Here is a 23,666-nt window from a genome sequence, read left to right on the forward strand (position 1 = left end):
AGGGCATCAGGGTGACTTAGGGATCCCCGGCACCTGAGGAAGGTGGGCACAGAAGCCAGGCCACGGTTCTCCCGTTAAAGAGAGAACCTCTCCTCTCTGCACTGAGGTCTGGCGCCTACAATCACACAAGTGGAGAAAGTGAGAAAGTGGAGTGACGTGGAGCTGGGGGGGCTCACGCCCGACCAGCAAACATAAACTGAATGTGGCAAAGCCTCTGGAGTGAGGGTGTCCGCCCGCAAACCCTGCTGTTCGTCCCTCCCATTCAGAGCATTCTTGCTGGAAACTAGCGGAAAGCAGGGAAGGATCCGACCCGGTTCTCACTTCAAGGTGTTTCAGGAGCAACTGCAGAGCATCAGGAAGGGGCCCCATGATGACACACAAGGAGCAAGCGGCCAGGCACAGACTCCGCAGGCCTCCTGCGCACACACGGGAAGGGCACCCCTGAGGTCACAGTCACTCGCTTGAGGCCAGCTCGTCCAGCAGGACATGATTACTGGTGGGGACAGAAGTGAGATAAACCACATGCTGATCGCAGTTGAGAAAGGGGACCAACTCGGACTCACTGCTCTTCTCTACATTCATAGTTTGAAATTTTACCGTAGTAAGAAGTTGAAAATAAGACTGTTGGAAGAATGAAAAACAGCAGTGGCTGAATGCAACACACATATGGGACTGAGTCTGGGAACAGAGAGGGTTTAGTAGGAGAAGTGGTAAGACCCAAGTAAGCCTGTGCCACTTTGTGCCTTGTGACGCAATCACCACGGCCTGATGTGGTATCAGGCGCCGACACTGAGGGGAGCTGGGTGAAGGGTACAGAGGAACTCTGCACCACCTTCGCAACTCCTCTGTAAATATACAATTACTGCAACGTCATTGATAGAAAGCTTAAAAAAAAAAAAAAAGCAGAGGCGTAATGGTAGAAAGGGAAGGGATGTGGCTTTTAAAACCCTGCAGCCATCCTGAAAACATAACCCATAATTCCTACTACCTCGTGGGACCTAAAAGGCTGCCCAGGTTGGGGACTTCCCTGGTGGTCCAGTAGTTAAGGCTTCACCTTCCAATGCAGGGGGTGCAGGTTCGATCTCTGGTCAGGGAGCTAAGATCCCACATGCCTCCTGGCCAAAAAACCAAAACATAAAACGGAAGCAATATTGTAACAAATTCAATAAAGACTTTAAAAATGGTCCACATCAAAAAAAAAAAAAAAAAAAAAACCCTTAAAAAAAAGCTGCCCAGGTTGGAATCTGACAGTCTGTGTGGTGAGAATGGATGTGTTTCCAGTTACGACGTTTGGAGACCCTGGGTTTCCCTGGGCCTTTTCCATCCTGAGTTTGCCATCACCGTACCTGCCTGCAATGAATAAGCAGTTGCTGTTAGGAAAATTTTTTAAGAGCTTATGGATAAAAAGGCATCACAGACTTTCAGGAACAAAGTGAACCTAGTTTTTAAAATCTCGACGTCACTCGTGATCTACTTGCAGGACTGTTTAACCCTGAGGGTTAAGTGCAAATGTTCTCATTTCTAAGTGTGACTAACAGAACGTCAGGAGTGTACCTGGGCCTCCGAACAAATTGGCCAAACACTGCACTAGGAGAGGACAGCCCCTAACACAGCTCCCTCCACGGCTCAGCTCCAGAGGCCAATTTTCCAAGTCACTGACAAAAACCGGGATTCTGTCACCGTGGGTCACGTTTCTTTATAGAACCCAGCCTGCTCCTACGCCTAAGCCAGCCAGTCAGCAGAGGCCAGTTGTCCAGCGGGGGCTGAGGCATTTGTTTTGCATTATGCGGGGAACTGAAGGAAACACCTTACAGACACCTGACCACAGATTTCTGCGAGTGGTTCAGACACGGCCATGGGAGAGCCCACACGTGTCCCAACACAGGGCTGCAGAAATGCACGAGTGTGGGAAGTGAAGGTCCCCGGGGCCGGCCCTCTGGACACAGTCTGCTCTCAGCATGGGCAAAAGCACGCAGGGCTTTATGGCCATGACGGCCACGACCTCAGGACCCTCTGCGGGTCACCAGCACAGTGTCCTATGCAGTGAGGTCTTTAGTGAATGCTTAACGGTGATTTTAGACGATATGGGTTATCTGGATTTATCGTTGTTCATGCACTTTAATTAGCCTCTAAAAATACAGAGACCGACCTTCATGCCCATCTTTGTTCACACTTGAACCCATTTTCAACAACGCATTTTAAATTCGCTCTTGAGCATCTACTTATACAACTGTGGGCACCTACCTCGTAATCCAGGCAGAACTACTCTGTGGAATAGCCACAGCTCCTGGGTTCTGGGCCCCTTCCCGGTCCTCCCAGCCATCCCCACGCACCCTGGGCAGAGCTGTCAGGGCTCGGTCCCTCAGCCCCTGTGGGAGCCTGGCTCCCATCCCACCTGCAGGAACTCTGCTGAGCATCCCTCCTCGGGAGGTAGGCAGGGCAGATGGGGCAGGCACTCAGCCCCAGCCTCAGTTTCCTCATTTGGAAGCAAGGTTAACGACGCTCACTACCCGTGCAGTAAGCATTTGGCCAAGGCCCATGTGAATGTTAATTAGGGGTAGTAGTACTTCCTGCCAGAAGAAACTCAGCAAAAAACTCAGGTGGCCCCAAAACTGACAGGGCTTAAATCCAACGCGTGGGCCTGTCTCCCTCACTGGCCTGTCTTACCTGAAACCTCCCCCAGAGACTGGCACGGAGCGAGGACCCACCGGGGTGGGCCGGGTAGAATCAGGCTGGCCCCCTCCCCTGGTGGGGCCATAGTACAGTCAGCCCTGCAGGGTGTGGAACTGCAGGGGTGCGGGGGCGGGGGGCAGGTACAACACGGGGCTCCTCCCAGGCAGGGAAGTAAACGCCCAACACCGTTTCCCTCACCTCCCCTGAGGCCCTGACTCGGGCACAGCTCTACTTACAGGACCCACGGAGTCCACCCAATAAAGTGAGGAGGTCCACAGAGGTGAGCCAGTGACAGCACCGCCCCAGCACCTCGTGTGCATGAGAGGAGAGCCCCCAAAATTAGAAGGTCCAGGGGACACGGATAATTCACAAGCTTTCATTCTTTTGTTTCCCCAGGATGCCTAACAAAATTGCTAGTGAGGCATATGATACATGCTTTCTAAAAACTTATTAAATGTAACCTTAAATGAACACTCCAACCTGTTCTACAGAATCCCAACCACAGGGTCCACCCATGAGCTCTACAAGAAGTACAAACTCCCCACAGGAGCACTCACACGTAAGGCTTGCTGTGCGTGTGCACAACTGTGTGTGTGTGTATGTGTGTGTGAATCTAAACATATATATGAATGTATGTGTCTGCATGTGTGTGTACGTGTGTATCAGGAAGACACCCTAAGCTTTCGATGGCAACTCCTGAAGGTGCAAAAGTGATTGTATTAACCACAATACACTCCATGTGGACCAATAAATAATTTTTAAAGACTTCAAAGGTTAATTAGTAACTATAATAACAAAAAGAGAAGAATGGGCAGGTAATAGAGAAAACTGGGGCCTTTACCATAACATTAATTTAATTTATGGCAGTTAAGTTTAATAAGCAATAGCTAGCTAGGTGGGTGGACTGGATGGATGGATGCTGACATAGTGTCAAGGGCTGTGCCCATATTTTGTCTCATTGTTTCTCCACACTGTCTGAGAGATGGTTTAATGCCCAGTGGACAGTTAGTAGCGCACCCAAGGTTAAGAGCCGGAAGGTGGCATTAGCCAGGACAGCTGGCCCTCAGCAAGGCGGCCTCGCCCCTTAGAAAGTCCAGGTGTAGGGGCTTCCCTGGTGGTGCAGTGGTTGAGAGTCTGCCTGCTAATGCAGGGGACACGGGTTCGAGCCCTGGGCTGGGAGGATCCCACATGCCGCGGAGCGACTAGGCCCGTGAGCCACAACGACTGAGCCTGCGCGTCTGGAGCCTGTGCTCCGCAACAAGAGAGGCCGCGATAGTGAGAGGCCCGCGCACTGCGATGAAGAGTGGCCCCCGCTTGCCACAACTAGAGAAAGCCCTAGCACAGAAACGAAGACCCAACACAGCAAAAATAAATAAATAAATAAAAATAAATTTAAAAAAAAAAAAAAAAAGGCCCCATCCTTGGAAAAAAATTATAAAAAAAAAAAAAAAAAAGAAAGAAAGTCCAGGTGTAAAGTGGTTGGGAAATTATGAGCTGCTGGGATCAGACAGAAATACACAAAGTGCTCAGATGTAAAGGGCAGCTCCAAGCCGCTTAAAGAGGGGCTTCAGAACAAGGGGTGTGGGGACAAACGCACGAAGGTGAAGGGTTCGGAAGAGGGGCCGCCAGACAGCAGACGAGACCTCACTCGGGGATGGGGGCTGGGGCCCAGTGCTGCTGCTCCCTGAGTAAGGGGGGGCGACTGGGGCTCTGACCGGATATCAAGCCGAGTGAAAGGCCACAGACTGAACTAAACGACTTGGAAAGCTGCTTTTATTAGAGTCAAGTAAAACACTTTTTCTACCTACCACATAAAAGACATCTATGCCATAACTACCATATTTTAAAGGTAAAATACTAACAATCTCTGTATCATTGTTCTGAAAGATCCATTTCTCAATGAAAATCATTAGGAAGTGCTTGAAGGTGCTTCTTCTGCATCTGAATAAAGTTATGAAGCTCCTGCCTGCCTCTCTGTGCCCCCACCCGTCATGATCAGACATCACTAATCACCCAAACGGTTCCAGGCCTGAAACCACAACACCAGTAGGAATTAAACGGCCTCTGCATCTCAAACCTCAGTTCCTAAACTGTAGAAGAAATGTAAACTGGTGCTGCGGTGACTTGACATTTCCTTCTCTTGAGTAAAACTTGAAATACCAGAATCCTAAACAGAATTGTTTCAATGGACTTTCCCAGTCATAAATAAAGGGTTCCTGTAAGTCAACATGTCTGAAGTACTTTGCTTATTCAAACTCTTATTTTCTCTTCCCTAAAACCCTCCATCTTTTGTTACGATTTTAAGTTTATGCATATTTTTGTAGCTATCTTTAAATCACTCCTGGCAGAAGCCAGGCGTGCACATGGAAATCAACAGAACGCCACCAGTGCAAGAGGGACAGGCCAAGACCTCCGCAATGCATCCTCTAGAGACGCGACACGAGCTACTCCCCAACTAGACTGCAGGGCCTGAGCCCTATGCCCACGTCAGAGGGCAACAGGCCACGGGAGCCTTTCCGGACATCTGTTTCCTGCAGGTGGCAGACGGCACGTGTGTACCCGTCCACGTCCCCAGAGCCCAGCCTGGGGACCTGGCCTCTATGGACATGAGAGTCTGAACCATGACCCCTGCAACATTCATGTTAAATGACAGTAAAATACGGAGACACAGCAGACAGCGGGTGGTCACCTCTGTAACCTGGGCCCCCAGTGAGAGTGCTCAGTAAGGTCCCAGGAGACCAGCCTCTGGAGGCCTGGTGTGAGGGGAACGGGGACCAGGATGGAGCGAGGCATCTGAAGGAACTGCCCCCACTGGCACCGACTTTGAAGGGACCCCAAGCTTCCGAGGGTCGCCCCTGCACCTGCCCACCAGTCGGTTGGGGTGAGAAGCTGCAAGGCTGGCTGACCACCAAGACCCAGAGACAGCAGCCTTTTGGCAGGAAGGCCTCAGGGCCTGAGTCCACTGGCTGCTCTCTCTGCTCCTGAGACACCGTCTGACCACAAGGAAGTCAATTTTGCCAAGGTTTTGCCACCTCCATCCCTGGGTGGGATCTCTGCCCCATCTGAATTCTCTAAGTATCAGAAACTCTTCGTCAGGTTGACGCTGGATGTGACACCTGCTGGGACTCACCCCGGAGGAGCACTCAGGCTGAGCTCACCAACCACAGACGGCGGGAAATTACACAGGACCCGCTGTGGCCCCCATGGAACTTTACTGTCCTCGGGTCGCTACACGTGTGAGGTGTGAACAGGGTTACGAAGGAAGGAGTGCGGACCAGGTCCGCCTGAAGCAAGGCTGATGCTTTCTTTGGCAGAAAGCACGAGACAACCACCATTTGCCTTGATCCCCAGCGCTGGCCGTGTCTCCTCCATCTGTTCTCCAGCATCTCTGCAAACACACCACGCGCTAGGCCCTGTGTCGGGTACTTGGAATATAGAAGAGGGCTCAGAGGTCGTGGTCTGTGCAGAAGGCAGGCGTGAGAACAGTCAAGTGGGAAACAATGGTGTGAGCAGGCATGCACACACACACTATGGTCAAACTCTGAGCACAGGGGAGGGCGGGGACATGCCGGCCTGGGGTGCTGACATGGGGCACCTCATGGGAAGGGGCGGGGAGGCAGCACCTCCCAGAGAATGCACAGGAAGGCGGGGCGGTGGGGGGGAGTGAGAGCCTGCAGCGGGCACGTGGGAGGGGCCGGGCCAAGGAGCCTGCACCCCCAGCACCTGCAACTGGACCACAGGAGGCCGCCCCAGCTGCTCTGCGTGTAAATGAACCTGTGACCTCCTAGAGCACCTTACTCGGCCACGCATGGGACCCGTCTCCATCACTGAAATGGGTCTGAGTCGGGTCTTTCAAACCACTCCTCTTTAAACACAGGGCAAGGCTGTCTGGAACATGGTTAGGCTGAAGAAAGATTGATACCCTCTGAGGTCCCCTCACCAGCCCACCAGAAGCAGCCCCCCAATGCGGCACACTGGGGGGCGGGGGGCACACAGGGCTCTGGAGCCCCGCAAACCAGCGAGGAGTGCGAGGCGTCCCCGCCCCGCACTGTGTTCTGAGGGTAAAGAATGCAGTGTGCAAAGAGAGCGCAGCCTTTTTGAGACTATTCAAAGCCCCCTGGACACCAGAACTTTCATTTACTCATTAATACCTATAATTCATCCTAACTAATCAAAATCCATACTAGGTAATTCACCAGCTAATTAGAATTTACAAGGGCGCCAATGCCATTCAGGGCGGCTCATTTAGAAGCCACCAAAATCCTTACACAAGATATGGGGGAAAAGGAGAACTGAGTCTGTTTACATTTCTAAGTGGTCCCATCAATACTCTTTATTCCCTCAAATCCCATAGCCCAGGAGGCTGTTCTCACTGGATTAGCTGCGTCAACATTTCCAGTCCCTGCTCCCCTCCCCCAGGCCCCCCCCCGCCCCACCGCCAGCCAGCCAGTCGAGGACACACACCTTTCATCCACACTCAGGAGCTGTGCTGGGCAGCACTGGGTCCACACTCCTAGTACAGGCTCGGTCTCAGCCCCACCCCAGAGGTCTTCTTGTTCGGTCTCTGCAGGACCCTTAAAGTACTGCAACTTGGGTGTGCATTTCTGCAGACGGGAATCTGGTCGGTGGGCCCCGCGCCACCCCCCCTCGCACTGCCCGCTGGTTCAAGGTCTCTCTCACTCACCTTTGCTCTTGACTAACCACCAACTCTGAAACAACCCAGTTTATCACAGAAACTCAGCAAAGATACAGAAGTCTTCCTTTTGTGTGAAAATCAGCCGCCCAAATAAAGAACTCGGTTCCATCCAAAGGAGCTTCAGGGACGTCCAGGACTGCAGGCAAGGCAACTCCGGTGTCCTCCCAGGTGAGCAAAGGAGGTACCGACAGGACATGACACATTTGGGGACGAGGCAGACAGCGAAGTCTCTGCCTCTCTGTGAACTCAGCAGGCGTCCTCAGAGTTCGGCCTCTGGTCTCTGCCCCTGGTCTCTGCCCCAGATAATGACAGAAACCCTGGATCCAACCCGTGCTTGAGTGGAAACGTGACCGGAAGCCCCTCCAATTTGGGAAAGGTAGATACTGGGAGCCTTGTCATGTCTGCACCTCCCAGCAGTTCCTGGGGTTTGGGTGGCTTTCCAGAGCACGTGCTGCACGGGCAAGGATGGAGCACGAGCAGCTCCGCCCCGACACCCGTTTTTCCTACACAAACAGCCCAGGAACCGGGGTTCTGAGGAAGCAGGCTCCTCGGGGAGCACCAGACTCCACGGCAGCCGCTCATTTTGGAGACAGATCTTAACAACATGTGACCTTCGACAAGTTGCTAATGTTCTCTGGGCCTCAGTGCCTTCATCTGTAAAATGCGAATGATTGTCACAAAACGCAGCCCCACAAATGAACAAAATCCATCAAGAGAAATCCTGTGTGGGGAGTGCTGGGGGGAGGCTGGCACGGGGCTCTCAGTGGGGAAACTGAGGCCAGAGGTCTTGAGTGACTGGTGCCTGACCCAGGGTGGTCGAGCAATAGTGTCCACTGAAGGAAGGTGCTGGGAGCAAGAAGCCACATTTCCTGAATGTCTTCCAGCTGCTTTTCCCATTAAAGCATAATCACCCTCGTTCCACCAGACCCTGTGGCTCCGAAGGAAGTTACCACGTAGTCTCCAAGGCAGCAGGACAGGGCATGCTGGCCAGTCCTTGCCCCAGCCCGTCGGTCACCACAGCCTTCCTTTGTAGATGGCGTCTAGATGAGAGGAGTGGGTGCCACCAGGGCATCTGCATGGGGAGGACACCACGGAAGCACAGGACCAGCCAATGGCAGGACATGGGGCAAGGCGCCTCCCACAAGCCCAGTCCCCAGTCCTTGAAGCAGATGCCTGAGGGTCATGATCACCCCACCTTCCAGGCGGGGGAACCAGAACTCAGCCGGGCCTAAGACCACACCCCAGATGGACAGCAAGCACAGCCCCAACACGGGGTGGGCAGGGGGTCACCCCCCGGGGCCCTAGGACCCCCGCCTCCAACCTGCTCATTCGCCCCTTCCTCTGGGGCAGCTGTGGACGCCCCCCCCTTCTCTGTGTCGCTCTGCCTTGCTCTCCCTCAGACAGGAAACAACTTTACTGCTCGAGTCACAACGTCCCCACCGTGACCCAGGACAGACCCTTACAACCGTTTCTCCAGATCAAGGTGGGACCATGTTGGTTCTGAGCAGCTGTGGGAGGGGTGGAGATGCCAGCACAGGGGCAGAAGCAGCAGCTAATTCTACCCACACGGGACGCTGGGCACCCAGTCAGGACGCTCCACCAGCAAAGATGGAGTCTCAGAAGGCAGGCAGGGCGGTCTTGCAGGTGACCCCAGTTGACCCCAGGCACAGAGCAGGCAGAGGCTGCTCTTAGATCAAAGCCAAGTGGTGATTTGAGGGGAAAAGACGGAATCATGATTCTGCATGTAATTGTTTTCACATCAAGGAGAAAGTCCGCTGTACGTAGGGCGCTGGGGGCACGTGTGGTGCCAGATGGAGCCGCTCTCCGTTAGAGTAAACCTCACCGTCCCCATAGCAACTCCCTCCATGCTTCCAAGATGCTTAAAAAGACACACATCACATTGTTTTCCACAGTTTTTCAGAAACTGACTTTTTGTTCCATGGCCTGAAGAAATCAAGTTCACTGGTGATTTTCTTGCTATAAAAAAGATCATCGTAGCAAATACGGAAAAGGTAAAAAGATGGGATTTCAAGATCTCCCTCGGGGCTACAATGGAGACGTTCATTTTTAAGGTCCTGGTGCATCTCCCTGCAGCCTGTTTTCCAGGGGAAGGCGCGTGTGCCTGCGTCAGTCCAACCAGATTCCTGACGGAGGCAGAAAGTGGAGCTCGGCCCTCGAGACAACCCACCCCTGCTGGTCGGGGCAGGACCGCAGATATGTACCGTGGACGTGGGGAGACCCCCACCTCACCCACAGGCATGGCTACTGTGTGGTGACACATCACATGGGCTGAAATCCATCAGCAGAAATGAACCACGGTGTTACTTGCCACTAACTGGAATTTGTCTTATTCAGTCTTTTTTCCTTGTTCCACTAAATACTTAGTTTTCACATCCTTGTGGATTTTAAATCCAAGGCAACAAAACACAACTCAAGAAGACTATCTAACACCAGAATAAAAGCACAGTCAGGGGCTTCCCTGGTGGCGCAGTGGTTGGGAGTCCGCCTGCCGATGCAGGGGACACGAGTTCGTGCCCCAGTCCAGGAAGATCCCACATGCCGCGGAGCGGCTGGGCCTGTGAGCCATGGTCGCTGAGCCTGCACATACAGAGCCTGTGCTCCACAACGGGAGAGGCCACAGCGGTGAGAGGCCCACGTACCGCAAAAAAAAAGCATAGTCAGGTGTCTGGAGGATGAGTCAGGCTCCCAAGTACCTGTCAAGGACTTAGTCTTCTTTGAAAAGATGGAGAAACAATGCACAGATGATAATTTTCTCTACTTTGAACTTTTCCTGATCCCAAGAACAGAAGAAGACAGCTAAGGAGAACCAAGATAATAATAAAGACACTTTGTCTAAAGGGAAAATTTCTACCTATGATCTGAATAAAGTTAACAAATCTGATGATCTTTTATAGTTTGATTAATTTGCTTGAAACAAACAGATAATATTTCATTCATCCCCAGTTTATCTGGCCAGCGGGTTAAACTGGGTAGGAGAGCAAGATTGGGTCAGGCAAACAATCGCTTCTCTCTCGGGTAGGTCACTTTGGGGGGAAACGGTAAAATAAAAGTTAATGTAGGTGAGGAAACACCTGAGGGGCGAGGGGAGGGAGACAGTGTGGATGCTGAGCTGTGCTAGCCCCCACTCAACCCCCCAGCCTGCAGCTCTGCTTCAGCCTTTCCGGCAGGACCGTGTGTTTGCAGGGAGGCCTGGCCTGACCCCTGATGACTGTGGTGGGACCCCCGGCGCCCACACCGGCCCCCAGGAGTCGCCGTCCTGCCGCGTCCAGCACGCGCTCCCCAGTCCTGCGCTCGCGGTCCCGGGCACCTCGCCCTGCACACACAGAGGAAACCAGGACAGCGTATGGGCAGGACGCCCAACAGAGGCCTGAATGAAGTGAGAGACAGACACACAGCCCTGGGGGGTGGGTTTCAGCAGCAACCACAAGGTCCTGTGGGTGGAGCTGGATGGTGAGGAGCCTCAGGGGACGGGCGGCCAGACCCCCGGGCCAGGCGGAGCAGCCGGATCCCAGGTCCCATGGCCCGGTTCACACAGCCGCTGGGCTGAAAGCAGACTGTGTGGCGGGGAGGCGAGTGGCCAGTCGGGAGGTCCTGTGTGAGGCCATGGAAGGGACACACTGAGCTACTAGCGACAGTGACAAGTGACCAGATTTGGGGGAGCCAAGGAGGGCTCCAAGATGTGTGTGTGAATCACTGAGTGGGGAGGGGCAAGTACATGGCTCTAGACACAGGCTTGGAGATCCCCACTGGGCAGTCAGGCATGAGTGTGAAGTCAGAGTCTGGGGCAAGAGCCTCCACATAATACAGAGCCCACTTCAATCCACACAACAGAATTCTAAGCTTTCCAGGCGTGGGTGGGAGTTTCTGGGGTCAGAAAGCTTCCCCACTGACAGATGAGGGGGAGACCGCACTGAGGGCCACTCTGAGACCAACCCCAACTCCTGGCCACATCACCAAGCACCCAACCATGTCTTGTCACAAGGTGGTTGTTAATAAAACCATGCCAGAGTCAGTGGCAGAGTCACAGAAAGGAGGGCTCAGATAAGGGGCACTCAGTACCCCCGCCGGCTCGCCAGGCTCTGCTCACTGTCCCCGTCATGCCTGCCAACCGCCTGCCCCCTTCTCTCCACAGTCACCACTCCACCCAACAGCAGAGACCATCCAAACGACACAGGAGACAAGTGCCTGGCTCAGCAAGGAGGGGCCATCTCGCCCGCACCGTCCTTCAGGGTCGGGCTGTCCCCCGAATGCCCCGTGGGCTGCTGACCCTCTGCAGTAGTTACTGATCCCGCAGACTCAGTACCCCTGAGGGCAGAAAGCACTTCCTTCCTGCCTAAGCCTTTGAGTGACACCTACCCCTCATTAGTGGTTTAATGGGTGTCCAAGCAGGAGACCCTGCGGCCTCTGCCTCCATCACCAGTTCGGGACACACTTGGACTCGGGGAGAAACACAGCACCTCTGGGGACTGCAGACAAGAGGGCAGAACACTGCAGAGCAAGCGTGGCTTCCGCCTGGGGTCCAAGAAGGGGACAGGACGCATGGTGCCCACAAAAGAGGAAAACCGAGCAGAGAAGAGCTGCTGGAGGCCGAGGCACAGGGGAGGCCAGGCACAGTGAGGGCTGGGGCTGCCTTATGTCACCGGAAAAGGGCCCCCAGACATCACAAAAACTACTCTGCTAGAAGTGGAGAGACAGAACTGGCAGTAACTTGCATCCACAGCTGAACAGACGGATACCAGGAGAGCAGCCACGCCACGTTAGGGAAAAGGAGCCGGGGCTGAAGGACACTGGACACACGGCTGGACACACGGCTGGACACACGGCTGGACGTCGGCTCCACTGCGACCGCCAGGCGAGACTCCAGGTTTGCTGCCAGGACCTGCCGTAGTTTAAGTGCCACAAAGGGCCACCAGCACACCTTCCTCTAAGAACAGAGGTGAGAGCGGCCGCCCCACGCACCTCACCTCACCCCATGTCTCTTTCTGCACAACCACGGGGAAACGACTGCTCAGCACAGCCCTCAAATGGCCTTGTACTTCTGATTCTGACTAGTGTTTTGCCCTAACCTCTCAAAATTATGCTGCCCAGGCTCCTGCCCAACCAGCAAGCTGCAAAGCCTTGTCCCTTCAAAAAACCACCCGCCGTGCGGCCTGAACGACTGAGGGCCACCTCTTCCCAGCAGGTTTTGCACATTAAGATACACTCTGATTTGAATCCCACATTCAGCTAACAGCCGCATTAGAGATCAATTACACTTCCATATACTCTTCATTATTTGTTCCTTAAAGCCAAGGATCATGAAATCAGATGCTGTCTGTGAAGAGCTTTAAAGTTAGTGTTTTGCAAATAGAAGCCACTACTGTCACCATATGAAAGTGACAAGCCTGGCCCCCTGGTGTGAGCTGCGTGGAGCACGAACATTTTCGCATTTTGTGAAATGTGAACAAGTACCGAGTACTGGAGAGCTGAGGCCAGGACAGGGCCCCCAGGGCAAACAATCAGGTGACCCGAGGGACCCGTTTCTCTTCACCGACATGGCTGGTTGATTTGGTTTTCAGCAAAGATGGGCAGAAACTTTGCAACGGACTCAGTCTGCCAACCTCTCCACAGCACCACGACTGTCCCCACCGGTGACAGCGACGGCGCCTCACTGCACACGCCTCCGAATCCCACCTCTGCTCATGCTCGTCCGCAAGCCCTCCCCCTGCCTCTCCACCCTCCACCACGCAGGTCACGGTCACAGGTCAACCGCCACTTCTTCCCAGCACCTGTGCCCCTCCCCCAAAAGCCCCCTTTACCACCATGTCAGCCCAAACCCACTCCCACCGCCCGTCCAGATGGGGTCTGACCCGCAAAGCTCCAGCCACAACCCACGTTCTGCTCGGGCAGGACGAGAACCAGCGTTTCTCGGCCTTACAACCCAAGGTACTCACTGACCTGCTCCACTGAGTAAATCATCTCACCTTCTGGACGGTCAGCTCTCGACAAAGCCATCCTGCCGGCACTGCACGTTACCAAACCGCGTCAGAATCCGCCCGGCTCCCACCTCCTGGAGACTCAGGAAAAGGGGCCACACACAGGAGCCAGGGCTGCAAAGTGGGCGAGGGCCCCATGGAGTCTGTGTCACCGGCCCTTACATATGAACCACCGCATAGGGTTCCCTGCGCCCTCCCGCAGGGGTACGTTAGAGGCCTAAACACAGGAGCCACATGGTCACTGTGGACCCGCAGTGCCAGCCCTCCCCACCACAGCTGCTCCCTCGCGGCAGGTCCTAAACACGCAGTCCCACTGCCAACAGTGGCCCCAACTGTTCACACACATCCTCCTATGAGCAAAGAAGTGTGGGCAGCACACACGGGTCATGCGTACTTGATTATAAACTACACATGTGAGGACGGAAGCAGGGCCCCGCGCACGCTGTACTGAGGTTTACGTCCTTGTCTGTGCCTTCTAGACCCCAGCGTGCACAGCTCTGAGAGCCCTGGACAGGGGAACCCTCTCCCTGCTGTCCGCCCCGCAAACCAGTCTCTGGCCACCTCTCAGCCCAAAGCCAGCCTCTCCCTGAAGTCTCCTAGGTTGCCCAGATCGGACCGTGTGCTCGGACATCGCGGGGCCCCGTGGAGCAGAGGAGGAGGGGAAGGAGGGCGCGTGAGGCCGTCAGAGCTCGCAGGCCCAGCGGCCTCGGTCCCCTCCGCCCCCAGGTACACAATCTTTCCCGATGAACAAACGGCTCAGATGGCATTTCCCGCTCTTAACCCAGCGCTTGGCTACAAGTGCCTGTCCTCACTGCTGGCTGCTTCCTGTGCCAGACTACCGGCTCCTTGAGTCCTGGGGGCAGGAGCAGGGTCCCCGCCTCACAGGCTGGGCGGGTACTTCCTAAATGCTCCTTTGACTGGAGGCAGCCACACTTTACTGAGCTCTCACTAAGGCAGCGCTGGGCCCCTCCCTGCTGGTCCACATGCGCCTTATCTCGTTTGATCCCCTGCAAACCTAAGAGGCAGGCAAATGGCTGTTTTAGGGAAGGGCAAACTGACCTTCCCAAAGTCACAAGCCTTCCAGGGGCTTGGCCGGGCAGGGGGGCTGTGAGCCACGGACAAAAGCAACCCCCTTACAGCAAAACTTTCCTCAGAACCAGGAGGTGATGCGCCTGCACGCTATGAACAACAAATCCCCTTGGGCGGCTCAGGCCCACACTATAGCCCTGATGCTGCTTCTTCGGCAATGGGAGCCATTCCCTCAGGCACATAAATGTGCCCCAATTCCTAAAATCCAGTGTATGAACCACGTTATAACAACAAAAGCGTGAACATTCACACGAAGCACTCAGTACAAAGAGGTCCATCAAATAACAAAAGCTCCGATCCACGGAACAGCCAACTTCTTTTATCGGAAATAAACACTATGCTTTCTCTGGACTAAATTTACTACATAAGTTATATAGTTATGACTGTGTATATATATTTATTATTTTTACATTACTCTTCAGATTAAAAAAAAATTAAATCCCAGGACCTACCTCTAGTTTGGAAGTAAAACACTGTGGCTCTTATATTTAAATACCAGTAGGATGAAAGCTAAGTTCTGAAGGGGGCAATATTTATCTTAATAGACAAAGTCACAGAAATATAATAGTTCAACCAAGCCATCCAGCTGTAAACATTACCCACCCTTGAAATCATGCTGCATTATGTCCAGAAAGGCCCTCTGTTCCAACTGGAAGATTCCGGCATTCTATCATCCTGCTGAAGGAGCACACCAGGTTGGATTAAACTCAAGTCTGTGAGCCGCGCACACACGAGCCAGCAGCAAGCGCGGAGGGACACAAGGGGTGTCAGCAACCTATTCCATGACACATATTCCATGACCAACTTCCTGGGAAATCCTCTGCTCGCTCCACCTCCAGGGCTTTTGGCCCCGTCTGCCCTGCTAGCCACGTCCAGGGTGTGTTTGCACCTGGAAAGCGTGGTGTGGCTGCCCACATGGCCAGCAGGGGGGCCAAGCAGACAAGACAATGGCCAGGGTGCTCCCCACAGGCTGTGCCTGGAGGGCTGGGGTCACTCACCCAAGCGCCAGCGCCGACCTGGGCCCCTCGGACCATACTCTCTGCTCACCGGGCCACGCCCGACAGTGCCGGGCACTCCCAGCATGCACCTCGGGGCGTGGTAAGCACCCACACCTGCCCCAGCACCGACGCACGGAGGTGTGTGTGACCAGAACAAGCTAATTGGGGCTCAATTACCCCAAGATGCAGGTGTCAGGTCTTGCTCCCTCCAGCTGTTCCCAACCTTTCAACCAAAAAGGCTGCCTTTCGAGGAAAACAAAACCAACTTTAGTTAACTGCAACGTACTGAAGATACTGAGATGGTTTTCCTTCTCTGGAGCTTCCGGAGCAGCCAGTGTGGGCGCCGACACCCTCAGGCTAGAAACAGAAGTCTGCGAAAGCATAGAGGGGACCAAGGGAGAGGCCCCCAGCAGAGGGCACCCAGGCCAGGTGTCTCCCATCAGCCATCGAGTGAAACAGTAAGAAAATGAATTTTATGTTAGTATCCTTGGGCAAAAGGCCAGGGAAGAGTTTGATCTCAAAAAGCGATCACTGAGAACGGAGAGGAAGGACTGAGGGAAGTGCCACACAGCTCCTCAAGCAGCTGCTGCCGAGCCACCCCTCCCCCACCTTATCCCTCTACCCAGGGCCCACGTTACCCAGCCGGTTAGGGTGAGGATGTTGGGGAAAGACCAAGCACAGCCTTTGGCCATAAAATCCCGTAATTTTATTTAAAAATGTATTATTAGACTGTTTCGTGCCCTTAACCTACCTGAGCAGGTCTAATTCCAATTTAAAATAGCACAAAGGTCTTGAGTACATTTAATTCGAATTTAAAACAGCACAAAGGTCTTATCTCCATGCTGGGAGCATCCACTAAAATCACTGCATCTGCCCACAGCAAAGCTCTAGCAACAGCAGAACTCTCTTCACCTGTGTATCCCCAGATGCCACGCCCCGATTTTCACAACAGAAGGATGGGAAGAAAAATTTAAACATACCATTTCATTGCCAAACTTGAAAAGATTTTTTTCATAACAATATTCAGCACTGGCAAGACTACAGTCACCCCCGTGTCCGTGTGCAGTGTCCCAGCCTTTCTGAGAAGCAACTGGTAATACTTCTGGAGGAGCCTCTAAAAGTTATACCCACCAGCTCCTCCTTGAGGAAGCTATCCAAAGGACGTAATCAGAATGTCCAGTGCAGAATTATTTATAATAGGGAAAACTGCTAACAGCCTCAGCGTCCCAAAACGGGCTTAAAAAAAAAAAAACAATATAACCGCAGGGTAGAATTTAATAGTCATCAGCAGTGGTATTTTTGGAGAATATTTAAATTACATGAAAATATGTTCAGGATGGAATGTTAAGTTTATAAAAAGTATACAAGTTCGATGCATGATTTTATAATTAAGTCTGGAAAGAATCTACAAAACTGTAAATAGAGGTCATCTCTAAAGGTAGTGGAATTATAGGTAATTGTAGTCATTTTTATTTTCTTCTTGTTTCTTTTTTTTTCTCTTCTTTGTTTCGTAGTTTCCTAATTATCTTCGGTAAGTATATAATCAGAAAAAAAAGGATTTCAGAGACTAGATCCGTGACACTGGTTTCAGCCAGGCCTGAAAGAATCTCTGGAATAAAGTCAGGTTCAAATAGAGGGTGGAACCCAGTCTAGGGCCAGCCCGGGCCCCCATATGCCTGACAGGGGGACCAGACAGGAACTCCCCCAGGCAAGTGCAGCCCCCAACGCAAAAGGGCACCCGTCCAACCCCACTCCAGGGACCAAACTAGACAGAAGCCCAGCAGGCCCCGCAGTGTGTGGCCACCACAATCCCCTCAGAGGGGACAGCACCACCCAGCCACTCAGGGGTGTGAAGGGGCCAGGTCCCACCTGCTGCCGTGGGAAGGTTTGCAAAGGGCTGGGGAGCCGTCCTGCAGGACCCCGGACATCCGCACCTCCTGGGGCCTCACTTCAGGCCCCATAACCTCAAACACTTAGGTCCATCCGGGATGAACACAAGAACTGCACGCCGATACATGTGGTTGATTAATCCACGCCCCCTCAGAGTGAGACAGAGAATCTGAGAGATGTATCTTTTCATTTCACCCCACTTTCAGGGACTTGCTGGGTCCTGCTGAGCGGGGAGGGCCTGGGCCACCTCAGTCCAGCCCCACAGGCCTTGGGTGCCCCTCGGAAGACAGGACCGACACCCGACAAACCTCACCCAGAGAAGACCAGCAGAGGTGGTTCCACAGAGCCCAGGACCACAGGCATCAACTCTCTGGCTGATTCCTCCTGGGAGGACGAGGTTCAACATGGACAAAACAGAGCCACCAACGGCCCAATTCTCGAAACCAAGGCTGTGACCACAGGCAGGACAGGCACAGGAGCAGGGTTTAGAAATGGGGGTGGGGCCCGGAGGTGGGGTGTAAATCAGAGCCATGGACAAAGGGAGGAAAGAAGGAGGAGCCCTGGGCCCTGCTTGGGACGAGGAGAGACTTGGTCTCCCTCCACCCGCCGTGAGTGGTCCCTGAGGAAGGGCCAGCCAGCCCCAGGGTCACAGCCCAGGCCCCAGCGTGACGTGGCCACCTCCACCTTTGCTCACGAGACAGTGTTTCTTCACTCCGGCATTTCAGGCTTCTTGCTGCCCGTCTGTCAATGGCATGGTGGCGGTGCCCACGTCCCAGGGCTGCTGGGGGGCTTCAATCAGCTAATATAACGCTAAGGACAGCCTGGCACAGAGGCGGTGCTGCTGTCGCTCTGACCGCTGCCCGGGGGAGCCCTCCAGAGCACGGCCTGGCCTTCCGCCTTTGGAACAGTGGGATTTCACTCTTGAAATTCCCTCCCAACTCTGTGCAGAGACTGCTGGCCCCAGGACCATGGACCGACCACCAGAGGCCCAGTCCACTTCTGGGGAACCAAGGAGGCAGCGCTGGGAGCCTGCAATCCACAACCCCAGGGATGGGGGGGGATCACCTTGCCACACCCCACCATATGGCTGGATAGCGGGATGGTGGGGGTAGGATGGGATGGGGCCTTTTTGCAAATTGGACAGAGCAGGCTTACTTTAAAGAGAAATTCTAGGTCCATTTAGGGACCATGTCGCTCACACCCACCCAATTCCTGGCCAGTCCAGGCTCTGAATCCTGTCTGCACAGAGAAGATCCTGCGAGTCATTTGGCCAGGGCCCAACTTAGGAGGTGGCTTTGTAATACAAGCAGTGTGTCCGCCAGCAACTAGAGCAAGACCATTAAGTTCATTACACCTGTCACTCTGCCAGCTGACTATCCACACGCCAGGGATGAAAGTACACTGTGCCCAAGGAGTGTCACCCAGCCCCCTCCCAGGCAGCTCACACACTTATGTCAGACAATTTGTTCTCAATGCCTGCACCTGCAGAAAGAACAGCAGCCAAAGTTTAGTTTTGTCGGAAGCTGGACCCTGGATGGAAGACGAGGTGCCATGTCCCCTGATGCAGAGGAGGGGAGACGTGGGGGTAAGGGGCCATCGAGGGGCAGGGCCACCAGGCCGGGGAAAATACAGAGCTGCTCCCTGGATTCTGCCGCCTGCAGCCCTGGTGAAAATAAAAGCAAGAGACACACCCTTTTTGCTTCCAAAGCAAGTCACAGAATTCCAGGCAGCGCGCAGAGACCTTCCACACACCCACGTACTGCACATCCTGCAGGTTCCTGGGTGCCCAAGGCCCTGCCCACCGCTCACAGCGGTAATTTATTTATCCCTGTCATGTAACGTTAGCAATCTGTCTGAAGCTTGGCAAGCACCAACTTGCACTGTCATATAAACTGTCTGACAAACTTAAAGTTTCATAAATGCTTCTTTTTTCCAGCAGACAATAAAGCATCATAAAAAAAAAAGTTATCTCCTTTTCTGTTCCTTTTCTCTCTTCCTCTTCCAAAATAAAGGCGGGCGGGGGCGGGGCTGGGAGAGAAAGAATGAGAAAAAAAGAAAGCCAACCACAAAAGAACTCATGCAAACAGAAATGATCCCTCAGCAGGATTCTTAACCTTGAAAGTCTCAACAGTTTTCCAATGCCAAGGAAATGAGTAAATGAGTGGGGGAGGGGTGTCACCGTGTCTTTTGGTCTTGAGGGGGTGCAGAGCAAAACCTGCAAAACAAAAGTACGGTCATTAAAAATTAATAAAGGGTGTGGACAGCAGCCTCCACCCGCTTCTGCTCGTGGGGATTTGAGCCAGACACTCTGTGTCCTCATTAAGTGGTGTCTGGCAGGCTGCCGGGGTTTTAGTGGGTTCTGGGAATGCCAATATATTAACCAGAGGACTCTTTGCAAACCCTTTAGAGTTTTTATTCTAGAAAAGTCAACCATTTGGCACAGAGCAGCCTTATTTTTGTCCGGGAAAGCGCTCTGCTGCCAATCAAGGGAGATATTATAGCTATGTTCTTCGTAATTTCCAAGACCTATCTGGAAAACAAGCTTGGTGGAAAGAAAAGTCCTTACAAAAACAGCTTAAAAGGCCAAAGTACCATTTTTAGTGGAAATTCAAAGAAAAGCAATCCATACTCAAATCACATGGATAGGAGACAACACAAACATTATTTTCAAGTCCTCCTATGATAGAGAGAAAAACAGTATTGATGGGAAATACGAACCCAATATTTCCACAGCAATTAATAGTACAGGTGCTCACCTGTGTCCCCTAGCTGCCTAAAAATAAAGCTAATAATGCCACCAAAAAATCTCCCTAGCACATGGCAGGTCTTGTGGCCTAAATTTTCAGATGGAGTCAGAAGCTATACATTGCTATTTAAAAACTGAAGATTCACTTTCCATCACACCCATGGTATAGGTCACGGTGTAACTCTAAGCTAACAAATCCCATGTAGGCAGAAAGTCACTTTGACATGTGAAAATACTGGCTTCCAGGAGAGTGTTCTGAGACCTAAAAAAGGAGGGGGTGGAAGCAGGGAGAGAGGGCACTGGGGACCCCGTAGCATTCCACACTGTTTACATTGAATAGCCATAAATCTATATGAAGTACATCAAACGTTTCTAAAAATTTTCCAGGTTAACATGGAATGATCTTTTAATTTCTTTCTTCCTTCTGCATTAACTCTCACCCAAAAGAACAGACACATCACAGAGACGCCATAAGCCCAGACACAGAAGAAAGATAGGAATAAACTTGCAAAGGGCCACCAGGAAGATCTGACCAGTCACAGTGGCCAGTGTCCCTGCCCTGAGCGCTGAGTGGTTGGTTTTACGTGATGACAAAAAGCCATGACCTCCTGCCCAGACCATGGGGGTGACTGCACAGGGATCTGGACAAGCTTAGGGGTTTCTGCTGGACCGCAGGCCAGGAACCGCACCCAGGGCACTAAGTCACCGTCACCTCCCTATGCTCCTGTCAGGCTGGGAGGCAACCCTCCAGCAGCCCTGAGGAAAAGCCAACCACGTCCCAGGAGTTGCGGGCCGCTATGCCAGGCTGCTAAGTCAACCCACACTGCAGCCCAGGCCCAAACTGTAAACACCTCTGCAGGCGGGCGGGTCCTGCTCTCAGCGCTAGGCAAGAAAACTATTCTTAGAGCACTGTCAGCATTGGGGGGGTGGGAATAAATATTTGTCTATATACTCTGGCAAGTGGGGGCAGGAGACTTTGACTCAAACAATACGCCAACAAATGGGCACAAAATCCCTTAATAAGCATCTGGCACTGGCTGGGTTCCTCTGCAGGACTGTGGTCATGCAAAGGGCCCCAGAGAGGATTCGAGAGACAGCCCTAATACCTGCTGGGAAAAGCCTTCTCCATCGTAAATACAAGCCTCCACAAACCAGAACCACAGTCAAGACTCATTCAAGGGTAACAGCAGAATGTTAAGAAATTAGAGGGGGCTTTTAAAACAAGGGAGGAAGGCAGCTACAAGTCCATTGCAGCAAATCCCTTACTGGCACTTACAGTCTCAGCCCTAATTCCTAACAGTGTGTTCAATGTCAATAGCAAAGTGAAGCTCTTAAAAGAATTAAGCTCTCAAAGATCATAAGGAATATACCCCCATGTTTTAAAAAGCACTTCTTTGCAAGAGCCATCAAAGAGTATCCAAGGATAGGAAACCAACTATTATAATTCAATACATGTACATGGATAATAATCAGATCTACTCCTTTGTACATGGAATTACTCAAATTTGACATGACCCTTCACTGAACATAAAGAACATGTTCAAGAGAACAGTGCAGAGTACAAGGGCAAATGTACAGGTGACAGTAAAGGCAACATAAGCCCTGGGAAGACTATAAACACTCTTATGCAAATGCAGACCTGACTGGATGCAATGGCAGTTTCTCAGTGCAGATCCTCCAGGACCTGTCCTGTAACTCACACTGTCCTGCAGCTTCAGGGGAGACAGACTGGGAGAACACCCTCTTGGCTAGCCAAACAGGCAGAAGGACCATTTTAAAAGGAACCTTCCTGGTCTAGCCCCCAGGGATGCACCAACCTCCATGCCAGCCACAGGACCACTTATTTCCAAGAGCCAGGGCAGCTCACCATCGCCACCCACCTCCACTGCAAGAAGCCTACTAACAGCAGCTCTGGAATCAACACGGTGCAGCTTACCTCACCTCATCCCACAACACCTACACACAGTAGGTCATCCAAAAATATTATCACCATCATAACTAACATTTGGAAAGCAGCACTGAACTACAAGCGAAGGGTCCAGGGATGCGAAGTTGCCAAAAAAATTAGAAAGGAGGAGAAGGGAGTAGATGGGACACAGAGAAAGAGAAAAGAAGCAAATCAGAATTATCCAATTTTAGCTAATTAGAAGAGTCTCTGGAGAAAACAAAAATTACGCTAGTTTATGTGTCCACCAGCACTCAGTAATCACTCCTGCGTCTGGGTCCCGGCTCGCTACGAGTTTCCCGCTGTGCCAACCCGCGCGCGCTCACCCGGGAAGCGGCCCGACCTACCCGCCTTCTCCAGGTGCCACCCACCCCGCCGCGGTCCCCTTCGTGCTCCAGAAACCTCCGCCTCATCGGAAGCCTCCTCCTTTACCAGTTAAAAAAAAAAAAAAAGTTCAAAACCAAGCATTTGCCCTCGGGGCCAGCGCGGCGAGCTGCCCAGCACTGAGCCCAGGTCTCGGGCGACGCACTTACGGGGCGCGCCCAGCCCCCGGGGGGCCGGCGGGGGTCCCGGGAGGCGTCCTCTGCGCTGCGCCCCGCAGACCGCACAACAAAGGCAGGGCGGCCGGGCTGGGTGCTCGTCGCTTCCTGTTTATTCCGCCGTGAGGGTCACAGAAATTCTGCCCACGCCCGCTTCCTGCGGGCTCGGGGCTCAGCCTGAGGGCCAGCGGCGCCGGGACAAGCTGCCTCCCAACCGCCGCTCAGCGCGCGGGGTGCCCGGGACGCAGGGTGCCCGGGACGCGGGGTCCAGGGTCCCTCTGCTCCGCGCCTCCCTCCCCGCAAACTCTGGCAATGCCCGCACAACCTGCCCGCGGACCCCGTCCCCCGCCGCGGCGGCGCACAACCGTGCGGGGCACCGGGAAGCAGACTGTGCGGTGGGGACCGCCCTCCTGCGCCCGCCCCCGGGAGCGCCCCGGGCGCCGCCGTGCCCACCGCGACGCCGCCGGGACTCGCGGGGGTGGGAGGCGGCCCGCCGACGGCGCGGCTCGCGGACGTCCAGTTCCGGTGCCCCGTCCTCCCGTCCGCGCCCCCGGTCCGCGCGGCACCGAACTTGGCCGGACGCCGGAGCTCTGGGTCGGCACCCACCTGCGGCCGCGGCTCTGGAGTGAGGCTGCCGGGGCGCGGGGCGCGGGGGTGCCGCTTTAAGGGCCGGGATCGGCCCCGGCTCCCCGCGTTCCCCGCCCCCTTCCACGCTCCCCGGACGCTCAGCCGGCCTGGCGGCGGCAGCTCCTCCCCGGTTCGCAGGAGATTCCCGGCCCGCCCGGCCGGCCGGCCGGTCCGCAGCGCCGAGCGGGGAAGCGGGAGACGGTGCCGCGGGCGCCGCCTCCGCCTCCGCGCCGTCTGCCTCGCTGTCCGCCGGCCTCTCCGCTCTCCCCATCCCCCTCTGAGCGGGACCGGCGGCGGCCAGGCGGGGCGGGGGCGGGGTGGGCTGGCCGGACCCCGCGCGGGCCGCGCTGACCTCCGCGGGCCGCGGGCACCGAAATGGGCGAGCGGGCGCCCAGGCCGCGGGACCCCCGGCTACGCACGCGGCGCGGCTCGGCCTCTCTGGGCGCGCGCCCACCGCCGGCCGGACG

General features: G+C 54.0%; 1 protein-coding gene across 1 annotated transcript in view; it reads right to left on the minus strand.

The window, feature by feature from the left end:
* LDLRAD4 (low density lipoprotein receptor class A domain containing 4) overlaps positions 1-22,940 on the minus strand; it is a 302,983-nt gene extending 280,043 nt beyond the window's left edge. Inside the window, 1 exon segment of the mRNA XM_081252967.1 lies at positions 15,058-22,940. The gene's annotated coding sequence lies outside the window, so the exon portion shown is untranslated.
* Positions 22,941-23,666: the final 726 nt, after the last annotated feature.

This window comes from Mesoplodon bidens (genome assembly GCF_964165515.1).
Source record: "Mesoplodon bidens genome assembly, chromosome: 13".
NCBI classification, from domain to species: domain Eukaryota; kingdom Metazoa; phylum Chordata; class Mammalia; order Artiodactyla; family Ziphiidae; genus Mesoplodon; species Mesoplodon bidens.